The 15,543-nt window shown below is 44.3% G+C and overlaps 1 protein-coding gene across 2 annotated transcripts in view; it reads right to left on the bottom strand.

Moving 5' to 3' along the window:
• The window catches only part of ADAM12 (ADAM metallopeptidase domain 12), a 711,117-nt gene that overhangs the window by 283,263 nt on the left and 412,311 nt on the right, over positions 1–15,543 (bottom strand). The window lies entirely within an intron of this gene.

Here is a 15,543-nt window from a genome sequence, read left to right as displayed (position 1 = left end):
ATCATTTTGTGTGGCTTATGATCTTTGAAGATATTCAGCTTGTATTGAGATAACAGAAAAATGTCCAAGTCATAAGCCTACACAAGTCCCGCCTTACCACACCTCTAACATCCCCTTGAGATATAGAGAAACTGTGGATGAACAGCATAGAAATCCGTCTAGAAAATAGGTTTTGAAAGGGTTTGGCAAGAAAAACATCTATCTGCCCCTTTTTGGCCCTTTTTCTTTTTTGAAAATGAGCCCCACATTGTAGTGGAAGATACTGATATGAATAATTAATTAATGAAAAATTTATATAAACTACAAATCTAAGGGCTCCTTTTACTAAGCTGCGCTAGTCGTTTTAGCGTACGCTTAGCACGTGCTACACTGCCGCGCATGCTACACGCTAACGCCTCCATAGAGCTTGCGTTAATATTTTTTGTGGAGCGTGGGGTTAGCGTGCGCTAAAAACGCTAGCGCAGCTTAGTAAAAGGAGCACTAAGTGGTTTATAACATACATACATAGAATAGATATAACATTAAAACATACCACTCTTCAAGACATACAGCATTCAAAAATCTTAACAATGTCTAATATTTCTTTTTTAATTCACAAAAATTCCAAGAAAACAGATGTGCTTTTAAAAGTTTTCTAAATTAATTCAAAGGCTCGCCCCCCTCTTCTATTAAACTGCGCTAGCAGTTTTTTTAGCGCAGAGAGCCGCGCTGAATGGCCCGCCCTGCTCCCGACGCTCATAGGAGAGCCCTAAGTGTATGAGAAGGAGAGATTCTGATTCTGAATGCAGCTTTAGAAGAGGTCACAACCCAAGCTGACAGGGTGCAACTGGAGACCAAATCAGTGGCGTACCTAGCATATGTATAGCAGCAAAAAACTCAGATATATTGAAAATAAAATGTATAACCAAAAAACACTTTCAATATGGACAGATAGAATGTTCAAAAAGTGGAGTGAAGAACAGAGAAAACTCAATGTCAGATAAAAATGAAGGAAAAAGCCTCGGAAAGGGCCCTCCCACCTCCAACGAAGTGGATAGTAAATGGTGGTCAAGCGGTAACCTCACTGGCAAAAAACCTTCAATAAATACTGAACGTATGAGCATTTAAACCGTGCTTCACTACAACTTGTAAAACTGATAGAGGAAAAACCATTTATCTTCTGCTGATCGGCACACCGACGAGGCCAGCGTTTCACCGATAGGCTACATCAGGGTGTGACCCGACCGATCAGGCTTCTTACAAAAGGACGCCAAGGCGCCTCACCCGGGTCAGACCGCCCCCTGCCCCCCATTGGTACGCCACTGGACAAAATACAAAGGTTATGTGGCAGATCAGTAATTTAAGGGAATCCTGAAGGATTCCCATCTAATGGATATCTGTAGGCAGAAGATCCAGAATTTAAAAAAAAATTTCTCTTTGAGTACTCAATTTAAGTTGTCATAAGTACATAAGAATTGCCGCTGCTGGGTCAGACCAGTGGTCCATCGTGTCCAGCAGTCTGCTCATGCGGTGGCCCCTGGGTCAAAGACCAGTGCTCTAAATGAGTCCAGCCTCCAGATTCTTTTAATCACCACTCTGGATTAGAGTTCCGATTTTTTCCCCCTTCCTGCTTCTAGTTGTAACTGACAGGCTGGTAGCCAGCTTCCCCAAACCCTTCACAGTGCTCTACAAGTGTTTCCTATATCAATCACAGCAAAACAGTATGAATGGGTAAGAAAGAGGATGCTATAGATCTGGTCTGCTAATGCTTTGCTTGCTGCACTTGGGAAAAGAATGTAAACTGCCTTTAGAGTTTATGAATCAATGTTCGTTATGATGAACTATCTTGAGTTATAGTTTCATTGTCTAAAACTGTAATTACACAAGATTGCATGTCAGTATTTAGAATATTGTATTTGCATGGGACTGTGTATGTGTGATAGCTTGAGTTATAAATAGAGTGTATTTCTTTATTTAATCTGCCTGTTAGAGGAACTGAGCTTTCACATTCTGTTAGTGCCTGAGAATTCTGGGAAATGTATTATACTGTTCAAACAGGGAATTACTTAATGAAGACATATCCTTTCTCTTTCTTGTTGTTTAAGCCGCAATAATCGGAATTTTGAAATCTATGTAATAATTTAAGCAACTGTTTGCTCTGTAACATGAAATATGCTATTTGGTAATGTATTGGGCCTTAAAGGACAGCAGATTTTTGTCATTTGGTAGTGTAGTATATATGTATTTTAATTGTTTTATTACATACAGTATGTATACTCTTGTATTCTGCTTTGAATAAAGGTGGACTAGAAATAAACTAAACTAAATTATAATTGTATGCTTATTTATTAGGTGGAAGTAAATTTGATGTTTGATTTATAATAGTGTTGTCTAATTGATGATCTCTCCCCACTATTAAATCTGGGTATATGAGGTTTATACTACCATCTCAATCAGAGCTGATTTAAGGAAATCCTTTTGATCTCTGTCTCATCAAATAAAAAAAATAGTAATTAGAAATATTCTGGGTTTATATAATCAGTTTAAGTCTGCACTAAGTCCAAATATTATAACTTTTGCTTTTTGACTTCCTAATTTCTTGACTGCAGTGAGAACAGAAGTAAAAAATGAGAAATTAACACACATGGGTTATTTCTTTGAAACGTGCTCTGATATATTGAGACTTTTTGGTTTTCATCTCAGCTTTTAAAACAAGGGTTGCGGGTTTCCTAACATGGAAACATAGAAACATAGAAAACATAGAAAAAGCAGCAGAAAAGGGCTATAGCCCACCAAGTCTGCCCATTCCAAGTATCCCCCCCCTGAATTTACTCCCTTAAAGATCCCACAAGAGTATCCCATTTTTTCTTAAAATCCGTCACGCTGCTGGCCTTTATCACCTGGAGTGGGAGTCTGTTCCAATGATCCACCACTCTTTCGGTGAAGAAGTACTTCCTGGAGTCGCCATGAAACTTCCCTCCCCTGATTTTCAGCGGATGCCCTCTGGTGGTCGAGGGTCCCATGAGCCAGAAAGATAGCAGAAATTTGAACCACTGACTGTTTTGTTTACTAAGGTCTTTTGGGAAAATGTTAAATTCCTCACGTCTTTAACTTTACAATGGATTATAACCTCTAAATTATATTGCAATCTAATATATTCTAATTTTTAGTTTTCAGTGCCTTGTTCTAGTCTTGCCCAACAAAAAGGTAATGCTTTTCTGAATGTTTTAAACTGTCTATATAATTGTTTCTTCTCCACACACTAAAGAAAATATGGTTTGACATTTATTGTTGCAAAGCAAATTATAACATACTAGCTCTTTAAGCCCGTTACATTAACGGGTGCTAGAGACGCTTCCTTCCTTTCCCCTTCCCCTTGCATGGTCTCCCTCGTAATCAGGACGGGGTGGAGGGGGCTGCTGTCCGGAACCGGCGGAGAGGAACTAGGCGGCTGGAGGAGTAGCAGCAGTCGTTGCCGATCGCAGCCTCCATCCTACCTGGATTTCCTTTTTTATCTGCATAGGGAAGGTGGAGAGCGGCCTGCGAGGTTGGCTACAGCGGCTGGCGAACCTCAGCAGGCTGCTTTGAAGAGCAGCGGCAGCGGGAGGGAGGAGTCTCTGGAACATGCGTCTCCAGCTAGCGCAGGCGCCGTGAGGCGTGACACAGAAGCACACCTCACGCCACCAGGAATCACGATTTTTGAAAAGCGCATGCGCGCTTAGCCTTTTATTATTATGGATGGGGCTCCTTTTACGAAGCCGAATTAGCGGTTTAACGCACGTAATAACGTGTGCTAATTTTCCGGCTGTGCTAGCTGCTACCGCCTCCTCTTGAGCAGGCAGTAGTTTTTCGGCTAGCGTGCAATAAAAAGGTACGTGCGATAAAGCCGCTAACGTGGCTTCGTAAAAGGAGCCCATAGTATTTATCAATGATCTAGAGATGGGAATAACTATTGAGATAATTAAATTTTCAGATGACACAAAGTAGTTCAAAGTTGTTAAATCACAAGAGAATTGTGAAAAATTGCAAAAGGACCTAGTGAGACTGGAAGACTGGGCATTAAAATTGCAGATGATGTTTAATGTGAGCAAGTGCAAATTGATGCATATGGGAAAGAGGAACCCAAACTATAGCTACATGATGCAGGGTTCCACATTAGCAGTTACTGCCCAAGAAAAGGATCTAGGTGTCTTTAAGGATATGATGAAACCCTCAGCTCAATGTATCGCGGTGGCTAAGAAAGCAAATAGAATGTTAGGAAAGGAATTGAAAACAAAGATGAAAATGTTATATTGCCCTTGTATCACTCTATGGTACGGATGCACCTCGAATACTGTGTGCAGTTCTGGTCGCCGTATCTCAACAAAGATATAGCGGAATTAGAAAAGGTCCAGAGAAGGGTGACTAAAATGATAAAAGGTTCAGGATGCCTTCCCTTTGAGGAAAGGTTAAAGCAGCTAGGGCTCTTCAGCTTGGAGAAGAGATGGTTCAGGGGTGATATGATAGAGGTCTATAAAATACTGAGTGGAGTGGAAAGGGTAGATTTGAAGCGCTTGTTCACTCTTTCTAAAAACACTAGGACTAGGGTCATGCAATGAAGTTACTAAGTAGTAGATTTAAAACAAACTGGAGAAAATATTTCTTCATGCAATGTGTAATTAAACTCTGGAATTTGTTGCTGGAGAATGCGGTGAAATTAGTTAGCTTAGCAGGGTTTAAAAAAGCTTTGGATAATTTCCTAAAAGAGAAGGCCATAGGTCATTGTTGAGATGGCTTGGGACATCCACGGCTTATTCCTAAGATAAGAAGCATAAAATCTGTTTTACTACTTGGGATCTAGCTAGGTACTTGGGACCTGGGTTGGCCACTGTTGGAAAAAGGATAGTGGGCTTGATGGGCCTTTAGTGTGTCCCAGTATGGCAATTCTTATGTTCTTAAGTAGATATAAGGGTACTGGAGAATTCTGTGAAGTGTATAAATATTCTTGAAACTATGTAAGAATCAATCTAGAATTAGCACCATATTTGAATGTTTTGCATTATTAACTAGGATGCATTTTTTCTTTTATCTTTCATACAGGTCTAATTTGTCTTTCATTAATGAATTTAGGTCCGTATACTGATTTTTTTTGTACCACTTCCTAAGCACAGTTGTTTAATTTAGAAAGCCATAATAATATCAGAGATTAAAAGTTATGTTTTGAATTGTATAAATGGGGGTAGGAAATCTGTCCATGTAATTTTTCAAAGCAATCACTACCTTATCCTATCTACCTCTCCCTGTCTAACAACACTTTCTATCCCCCCTCAGGACTAAGACCGAGAGACCGGGACCCTTACCTGGCAGGCAGCAGGGCAGCACAGCAGCAGCAGCACGTGGCACAGCAGAGCAGCAGGAGGCAGCCAGCAGAGCAGGGCAGCACAGCATTGGCAGGGACAGGCTGCAGCAACCCCCCTCTCCCCCAAGTCCAGGACCACCATCTTTCTTCAACCCCCTTCCGAAACCAGCAGCACCACCCTTTTTTTCAATCCCCCCTGAGACCAGCAGCACCATCAACGTTTTTTCAACCCTCCAATTTCAACCCCACTTTCTTTCTTAAAGCTCCTCCCCAAGTTCAGCACTACCTTTTTTCAAGCCCCATCCGAGATTAGCACCACCTTCTTTATTAACCACCCTCCTCGTCTAGCATCACCTTTTTTCAAGCTCCCCTGAGTCTTAAAGCCACCCTCCCTCGCTCTGCCCCAAGCTCAGCACAACTTTCATTTCTCTTCTCCCTCCACTCCCCCGGGGCAGTCATTTGCAGTGAAAACAAGCTGCCTGAGCCAGTGCTAAATCCTTCCATCTGCTGCATCCTGCCCTCACGTACATAGGAAGTTTTATCAGAGGGACGGGACGTGGCAGAGGGAAGGATCCAGTACTGGATCAGGAAGCCTGTTTTTGCTGCGTGGCTTCTAAAGAAAAAGGTTTGATGACCTGAGGGGAGGGAAGGGGAAGGAAAAAAGAAAACAGTGCTGGATTTGGGAAGGCGGGGAAGGGGTAGCGGCTTTTAGAAAGAAGAGGGAGTGGCAGTGCTGCCAGATACTTTTATATAATCCCGCCCAAATCCTGAGTGGAGTAGAACAGGTACAAGTGAATCGATTTTTCACTCCATCAAAAATTACAAAGACTAGGGGACACTCGATGAAGTTACAGGAAATACTTTTGAAACCAATAATAGGAAATATTTTTTTCACTCAGAGAATAGTTAAGCTCTAGAACGCATTGCCAGAGGTTGTGGTAAGAGCAGATAGCATAGCTGGTTTAAAAAGGGTTTGGACAATTTCCTGGAGGAAAAGTCCAAAGTCTATTATTGAGACAGACATGGGGAAAGCCACTGCTTGCCCTGGATCGGCAGCATGGAACTCTTTGGGTTTTGGCCAGGTACTAGGGACCTGGATTTGCTACTGTGAGAACGAGCTACTGGGTTTGATGGACTATTGATCTGACCCAGTAAGGCTATTCTTATGTTTTTATTTACCTTGAAAAAGCATCCCAAAAACAACCCACTTTTTTAGGGAGTGCTGAAAGTTCTCAGCCCAACTAATTTCAGTTGGGACAGTCTCCACAAAGTGGCATTCGAATGTACTCACAGATATAAAGCAAAATTCACAGACACAAAACAACCCTTTCTAATTGGATTCAATTTGCTCCACAGATCTGAAGGTTCCCTAATACTCTATGGGGAGGAGATCAGACAGTGGCATACCTTGGGTATGTGACACCTGGGGTGATCATTTTTAACCCCCCCCCCCCCAATATAAAAAGTGATTAGAGTAGCATCTCCTAGGAGCTGCACCCAGGGTGGACTGCTACCCTGCCTTGCTCCCCCTCCCTCCCTTTGGTACACCACTGATAAGGAAGGGGATTTTGGTCTCCAAAGGTTAGTTAAGAAAAGTATTAAAATTAGTCCAATAAAAAGATTATCATATTTCCATTTTCTATTTATAAATGTTTATCAATACAGCTTCAATACTACTTTATTAAGCACCCCCAAAAAAACTATTTTTCTACTTTTTATCAGCTCTGGTTTCTTTCCTCATCTTCTCTTCACTTTCCATTCCATCCAGCGACTGCTCTCTTTTTTTTCTTTTCCTTCTCTATGCTCTGGCATCTCGCCCTTCTCCTTTCCTTTCCTCCTTCCCACCCCAATTAACCCCATGTTCTAGCAGCTGCTTCACTTCTCCAATGTCCTGGGATCTCTTTCTTCTTTTCTTCAATTTCTCCATCCATGTTCTGGCATCTCCTTTCCTTCCTTTCGCACTCTTCCTTCCTTCCCAATAGGCTGGCATCTTAGTCTCCTTCCCTTCCATCACTCCATGCCCTGGCAACTCTTTCTCCTCCCCTTCCATCTCTCCCTCCCCTTCCATACTTTGCTATCTCCTCTCTTTCCTTTCCCTCCCTCCCTCCTTTCTTCCTGCTCTGGCATCTCTATCACCTTTCCTTCCCTCTGCCCCATGCCCTGGCATCTCCTTTTCTTCCTTCCTGTCACTCCCTGTTTTCCTTCCCTTTTATCTTATCTCCCTTCCCTGCTCGTTCTTCTCTTTCCCTCCCTCCACCCAATCGAGTGCAGCATTTCTCTCCCCCTCCCACCCTCCCTTTATCACTGCAGTTGGCAGTGCAATGTTCGCAATTCGCTGCTCTGATTGGCATTTGGTCCTTCCTTCACAGAAACAGGAAGTAGGTTGGTCCTGGCAGAGAGGAAGGCACGATGCCAACCAGAGCAGCAAATTGTGAACTGGTCTTCCCTTCCTGTGGTCTCCCGTCCCTCCCTCTTGCTTCCACTCTCTTTCCTGTATGCGATCCGTACCTCTCCCTCAAACCCTTCCCCCACCACTCTATCGTACCATCAAACTCATGAGGTCGCCCACCATGAAGTCCACAGCTTTCCTTTTCCTTCCCATCCAACACAAGCTGTACTATAATGCGGTTCAAATTACCGCACAAAAATCTAAAACCAGCCCCAAAATCCACAACCCACAGCTGCTCAAAATTTTCTGCAGCCAGCATTCCAAAGCAGCCCAATTGGGCGAGAAAACCGCAGACCTGGTAACTTTGGGGAGCGGTGCTAGTTCCATTGGGGGAGGGGGGGTTAGTCAAGCCTGCAAAACTAAAAAAAAAAAAATGCCTAGCCTACCTTAATTTATGGGCTGGTGATGTCACTGGCGCAGGCATTTGGTGCCCTTTAGTGCCAGTGCCTTGGGTCAGAGCCTCGTCTGGTCCATAGGTTACGCCAGCTCTGAATATATATCACATTGAAAAATCTGTAAATTATTATCTAGAGAAGTGGAATCTGATACAGCAAAGTGCTTAAATGTGAGAAACAGTCATTCTTTTGTGTTCTGACTGGTTATTGCATTTCTTTAATAACCTAACTGCAATTGGCAGTCAGGAGACAGATTTACTACAACACTTAATCAATAAAGATAACATATCTATCTGAAGTTAAGGTTGATTTTATTGATAAATAAAGGGTATATTACATTCCCAATTATGTGACTGACTACGAAGAAATGATCCTGTCATCGACTTCACAGTGCTTTTTGAATGCTCGTACCTTTACACAGAAAACATCATTGCACAGGAAATTTATCATACAACTTTCAGCATGACAGCCATCACAATTTGCCTTATTTTTTATTATTCATCTCATTCGCATTTAGCCATACCAATTAATCTTTTCAGTGTTACAGCATGGTTTTCATGGCTTTTAGTTTCACATAGCCAGAGTTCTAAATAACATTGTGCTTTGCTAAAGAAAACCCATAACCATGACAAGACAAAGCCTAAAATGAAGAGCTTAAATCTTCATTCTGAATTGTTATTTAGACCAGTGTTCTTCAACCTTTTTACACCTATGGACCGGCGGAAATAAAATAATTATTTTGTGGACCGGCAAACTACTAGACTTAAATTTAAAAAAAACGTTTCCGCCCCGTCTCCGCGAGCTCGGTCCCCGAAAACCATCTGATCCCATCCGCACAAGCTTCAGTTATGATTTTATATTGAATGTATTTTATTAAAGTATAAAAAGAAACAATATTCTGTACAATTGTCATTTTATAAATACAAATAATACAGAGCAAGGATCAACAAAACTCCTGTCTCCCCTCCCCTTCACATAAATCCCCTCTACTATCAAGAAAACTGAATAAGCCAAATTATTACAGAATGCTACACAGAAATATCATGCTAACAGAACACCGCAGTCACACATGACAGGAATAGTGTTAGAGGAGTGCAACTAGGGCAACTGCCTCCTGGTCAGAGAGAACCCTAAGCCACTGCCTGGGCTTTGCAGTCCTCAGTTATGTCTTAACACCAGCTCTAGCAGGATATATATTTCAAATCTGATATATTCTAATCACAAAATAGAAATAAAATGATTTTTTTCTACCATTTGTCGTCTCTGGTTTCATCTTCTTTTCACTCTCTTCCTTCCAGCATCTGCCCCTTCCATCCACTGTCTGCCCTCTCCCCCTTCCATATGGTATGTGTCTTCTTTCTATGACCCTCTCCCCTTTCCATCCAGCCTGCACCTTCCTTTCTCTTTTTTACATGATTCATTCCAGCTTCACTGCTCTCTTCATTTTTATCTCTCCTATAGCAGATCTAGCATCATTGTCCCTCTCTGCTTATTTCTCTCTGAATCTGTCCCCTCTCAATTTTTTCGAATGCCCTCTCATTCTTGTAGTTTTTGAAAGTTTGAAAAATGTGTCCCTCTCCACTTTCTATAAGATCATGAAGGGCATGGAGAAAGTGGAGAGGGACAGATTTTTCAAACTTTCAAAAACTACAAGAATGAGAGGGCATTCAGAAAAATTGAGAGGGGACAGATTCAGAACCAATGCTAGGAAGCTCTTCTTCACCCAAAGGGTGGTGGACACCTGGAATGCACTTCCAGAAGGTGTGATACGACAGAGTACGCTACTGGGTTTCAAGAAGAGATTGGATGATTTCCTGAAGGAAAAAGGGATTGAAGGGTATAGATAGAGGATGGGATGATTTCCTGAAGGGTACAGATAGAGGATTACAATGCAGGTCCTCGACCTGATGGGCCGCCGCATGAGCGGACTGCTGGGCGTGATGGACCTCAGGTCTGACCCAGCAGAGGCACTGCTTATGTTCTTATGACCCCCTTCCCATCATCAATCTCTCTACTTTCTCATGCCTGTCTCTCCCCTTCCCCGTCTCTAATCTCCCTGCCAGCTGTTTCCTTCCTTTTTTCCTTCTCCCTTTCCTCCTCCTGTCCAGCAGTAACTCTCTTCCTTTCCCCTCCTCCCCTCCCAGCAGCATCTCTCCTTCTCCTCTCCAGGTCCAGTAACAGCTGTCCCTTTATTTTCCCTTGTCCAGCAGCTTCCCAGACTCCTTTCCTTCATCCCCTCCCAGCTGCATCTCTCCTCCTTCCCTCCAGGTCGAGTAGCAGCTCCCTTATCTTATTTTCCCTTGTCCAGTAGCCTTATTTTCCCTTGTCCAGCAGCTTCCCAGACTCCTTTCCCTCCTCCCCTCCCAGCTGCATCTCTCCTTCTCCTTCCCTCCAGGTCCAGTAGCAGCTCCCTTGTCTTATTTTCCCTTGTCCAGCAGCCTTATTTTCCCTTGCCCAGCAGCTTCCCAGCTTTCTCCCCTCCTAGCAACTCTCCGTACTTGCCAGCGCAGCGATTCACTTTGATGGGTCATGCTGCCTCTGAGGAAAGAGAAAGTTGCACCATCAGAAGCAGCCATAACTCAGCAAAAGCCCCAAGGCTGTCTTAGTGAAATGCTGCGCTGGTAAGTACAGAGATCTGCTGGGAGGGGGGAAAGTCACTGTTGGAGGCTCCCCATGATCTCACCGGCCCTGCACGGACCAGCAGGAAATTGCTTTTTGAACTTGAGGCTTTTTTTCTCCCTGTTTTTTTGTAAATCAACATACGCTGGTGTGCTCTCCCTCTATTAGCTGAGTAATAATTTTTTATTTTTGTTATGCTAATGTGCAAAACTATCCCATTTGGAAACATTTCGCCTGTCCTACCCGCCAACATCTCCCCTCCCATTCAGCACCACCTTTTCCTGTTTCCATTCAGCACTTCCCCTCTTCTCTCTCCATCCTGCGCCTGCAGTCTGGCATCACTTCTTTTCTCCTCCCAGCGTGCATACGTTCCAGCCGCGGCCTTTCTTCTAATGCGTCCCGGCCTGCAGGAAATTGAAGCTCATCAATCTCGCCGGCCCTGCGTGGACCGGCAGGAATTTTCTGCGGACCGGCGATTGAAGAACTGTGATTTAGACTAATTGCATGAAATATAAGGCTGAATATAGTACCTGTTCTCTACAATATAAACAGAGCAGGGACAGGCCTAACTCCATGTGAAGGAGAGTATGCTTTAGACTTGAGTCTATTACCTAGGGGCCAACACACGGTAAAAAATGCCATCGAAGAAATTATTTTTCTTTTACTGACACTGTCTCTCTGTGAAAATTCAAGCAAGGTCACATTAGCACTGAAGAAACAGCTTAGTGCCGTGAAACGTTGGCATTTTAATAGACTGCTTTAAACACTCACAGTGGTTTCAGTTACAAAATATCTCAGTCCTCAATTATTTTAAACCTCAACAGCGAGTTGTCACTCTATGGAAGTTTTTTAGTCAATGATGGTGGTTTGAGCTTGAGCTCTGCCGATAAAACCTGAGAGGCTCATAATCAAAAGAGAAAACGTCCAAAAACCGGCCTAAGTCGGCACTTGGCCGAACATTTCTCAAAAACGTCCAAGCGCTGAAAATAAAAACGGGTTTTGGATGTATTTCTGAACGACCTAGGCCTTCATAGTGCCGCTCAATGTCCAAAGCTAAACGGGGCGTTTCGGGAGGCATGTCGAAGGTGGGAGTTGGGTGGGACGTGGGCCGGCTTAGACTTAGTAGTACAGCATGTATAACCGAAAGTTATACAGCCCAGGATCGACGGCACTTGGACATTGTGACTTAGACCATGTAAAACATGGTCTAAGTCACAAAAATCCACCTAAAGTCACCAGATAAGCACTGCAAACACATAACACAGACCCCCACACACTACCCCAGTGATCATCAACCCCCCCACCCCCATAAAAATTTTATTCACAACTTTAAATTTCAGCCTCCAGACCATCATCACCTGGCCGCCTGGCATAGGAAAGCCTAGTCGTCCAGCCCAGAGGCAACTTAAGTCGTCTTGGAGGTGGGTTAGGGACCCATAGAGAGGAGGACCCATGCCCATAAGCCCCTGTAATCACTGCATTGATATTTAAACATGTGCTCTGCCCCATACACCCCCCCAAAACCCTTTTTTACTGGCATATAAGTGGCTCCTGCAGCCATAAGGGTTATTGGGGTGGTAGATAAGTGGGTCTAGGGGATTCTGGAGGTGGTATGGGGGGCTCACCGTCACCTATAAGGGAGCTGTAGGGAGGAGAAGCCATGGCACCCTTTTTGTGAAGTTCACAGCAGTGCCCTGTAAGGTACCCCACTATTTAGGTGGCATGTCTGGGTGTTCAATCCATCACTTTGCAGACCCCTCCCATGTCCAACAGGGCTTGTTCTAGGCGATTTGGACTTGGACGGAAAGTTGGATGGAAATGTGGTATAAAGATGGACGATTTAGCGGCTTGGATGATCAGATCGGCAGGACGTATACTTAGATGATTTTAGAAAGAAAAAAAGTTGGACATCTCTTTTGAAAATGTGTCTTAGGCTCTTTTTAACTTTGGACGACTTGCGAGATGGACGTAAACGGACTTAGACGTCCCTTTCGATTATGCCCCTCCACGGCTTTTTCTTCCATATGAGCAGACTCTCAGCTACCTTTAACTGGAGTTTTTTTGCACTACTTTTTGCAAATTATATGCACACTCTTTATGTGGAGAATAGCTGGTAAAGGGTGGAGGAACTGTGCCTGGCACTTGCTCAGAAGTGTAATCGCTAGGTACAGCTCCTCCCTCCTGTGAAGGCTGCTCTCCCTGCCCTGATCAACTGAGAAGCAGCTCTCCCCGAGTCCTGCCAGCTCAGCTGATTGACCAGCAGAGAAAGCAGCAGAAGGAAAGGACCCCCTCCTGCCGACACCCTCCTCGCCTGCTGCTGCCCAGCCCTCATGACACCCTGTACAAGATCGGCAGGAGGGATGCCTACTCTGTACAAGGTTGGCAGGAGGTATGCCCACTCCCTCCTGCTTGGTCACTGCTGCTCGGACCACCCACCCACAACCCTGTGCCTTGGTAAGGATGCCCACTCTCTCCTGCTGCTGGGGTCACCCACTCTTCAACAACCTAACCTCTCACCCCCCTGTACCTTTAAGTAGAAGGACGGCAGGAGGGATGCCCACTCCCTCCTGCCAGCAGGCCTGTGTCTTCAAAATGGAAGGCCTTCCCATTCCCGGTGCATCCTGGGAAGCACTAGGAGGGGCCTAAAGCCCTGATTGACTCAGGTGCTTAAGGCCCCTCCCTATCCTAGGTTGCATTGGGCAGGAGCCTAAGGCTTTGATTGGCTCAGGAATGGGCATCCCTCCTGCCGATTTTTTTTTTTTAAAGTGTTGGGGGGACATGAGGCATCTAATGGTCCAGGGTGGGGGGACTGGTGGGAGGGAGGAATCGGGGTGTTTTTGTTTTTAATTTGTGGGCAGGGGGGGAATTTTTGTAGTGGGATCTGAGCTGTCAAGCCATACTTTCCTGTCAGTGTCTGACTGTTGTCCAGAAAATTCCACTAGAACAAGCAGCAACCCCCCATTAGATTGTTCGTTTCCTGAGTGAGAGCTGTAATCAGTGAGGAGGTCAAATTAATGGTTTTGGCCAGAGCACAGGCAAGTTTAGTTAGTTCAATGTGCGCATGGAGTACCAATCCAGGGACTCCCACAAGAGAGGTAGCCAAACCTAAAGCTTCGGCATTGGAAAACAGATGTGGGTCTGAGACACAGTCTGGGGCAAATTGAGTAGAGATAGATCTAGGGGGTGTCTCATGCGCCTTCTTGCGCTTAGGCCATGGCAGGAAGGCATCTGTGGGCAGGTGACCAAGAGTACAGGGCATCCGAGTTAAGCATTAGTAAATTAGGTCAAATAAAAACTGGCCTAATATACCAGTGCCTACCTCTAGGACGCCTAAGTATGCCTAGGTATCACTAGGTGGGATTTTATAAGCGGCATCAAGCAGTTGATTGACAACTGAACTGAGCAGGGCCTACAATGTAGGCATGCTTAGGCCCTTTAAAAACGTAGGCCTCCGCAGTAAGATGCCACTTTTCTAATCATGTACATGATTATTTGGTTTGTAAACATTAGTGCCCGGTTTATAGAATTGCTCCCTTAAGGTCCATCCAAACCTTACCCAGAACACACTCCACCCAATATTCAAAAGGTTTTAACTGGGCAGGAGAGGTTCCTACTCTGAGCACCCAGGAACATGTATTGCATTGTTCTGTATTTTTTTGTTGTTGTTGTATACACTTCTCCCTCCGTATTTGCGGTTTCAGCAATCGCAGTTTCAATTATTCATGTTTTTTAGCTTGCTGGCTCCCCCCCAAAAAAATTACATCAGCTTGCACAGAGAAATTGCCGATTCCAAGCGTTTGCAGAGAAAATTGCTGATTCCTAGCAATTTCTTAACCGTTTTTTGCCTCTCCTTCAGGAACAGGCCAGGTCTCCCACCATGTTATTTGCAGTTTCACCATATTCACGATGGTTTTTAATAGAAAACAGCAAATAACATATGAAAAAAATTATTCGCGGTTTTTCTGTATTTGCGGTTCTGTTAATCCCCTATCACAGCGAATATGGAGGGAGAAGTGTACTGCTTTAAAACCTGTGTGAAAGGCGGTATATCAAAAAGGGATAGAGGTATAGATAGAGGGCTACTGCACAAGTCTGGCCCTTTTGGGCCACCGCGTGGGCGAACTGCTGGGCATGATGGACCTCAGGTCTGACCCAGTGGAGGCATTGCTTATGTTCTTATGTTAAATCAAACTTGATATTCAGCAGCACTTAATCGATTAGTTCTGCTGAATACTGCTGCTAACCAGCCATCGCCTAACTGGATAGGATGGGGCGGGCTGGAGGTGGAACATGAGTGAGCGCCTACTTAGCCAGTTAATGGTAATTTTCAGTCTGCTAATTGGCTAGGTTAATGCGTAAAGTTTGGATAGCAAAAAGGCTGTGCTAACTTTATGTGCTAAAGTTAGGGTTACCAGAGGTCCGGATTTACCTGGACAGGCCCTCTTTCCGGATGGGTTCTTAATACCCGACAGTTTGTCTGGGTTTTAAAAACCATTGAGCTTGGGGCCGCATCTGAGCATGCATGGATGCGACACAATAATGTCACACGCATGCACATATGCACGTGATGTCATCGCGTCACATTCGCAGATGCCCTCCAGATGCGGCCCCAAAGAGACAAGGTTTGTGTGGGGCTGGGGTTGGGAGGCAGAATGAGGTAGGACTGGGGGCGGGAGAGAAGAGATATGAAAGAGACGTCTAAATACCTACACGGCGTAAATCGGCATGAGTCGAGTCTCTTTCATTTGAAAGGAAGCTCTGGA

Source organism: Geotrypetes seraphini, chromosome 4 (genome assembly GCF_902459505.1).
Source record: "Geotrypetes seraphini chromosome 4, aGeoSer1.1, whole genome shotgun sequence".
In the NCBI taxonomy this organism is placed as follows: Eukaryota; Metazoa; Chordata; class Amphibia; order Gymnophiona; family Dermophiidae; genus Geotrypetes; species Geotrypetes seraphini.
This window is presented reverse-complemented; position numbering and strand designations above follow the sequence as displayed.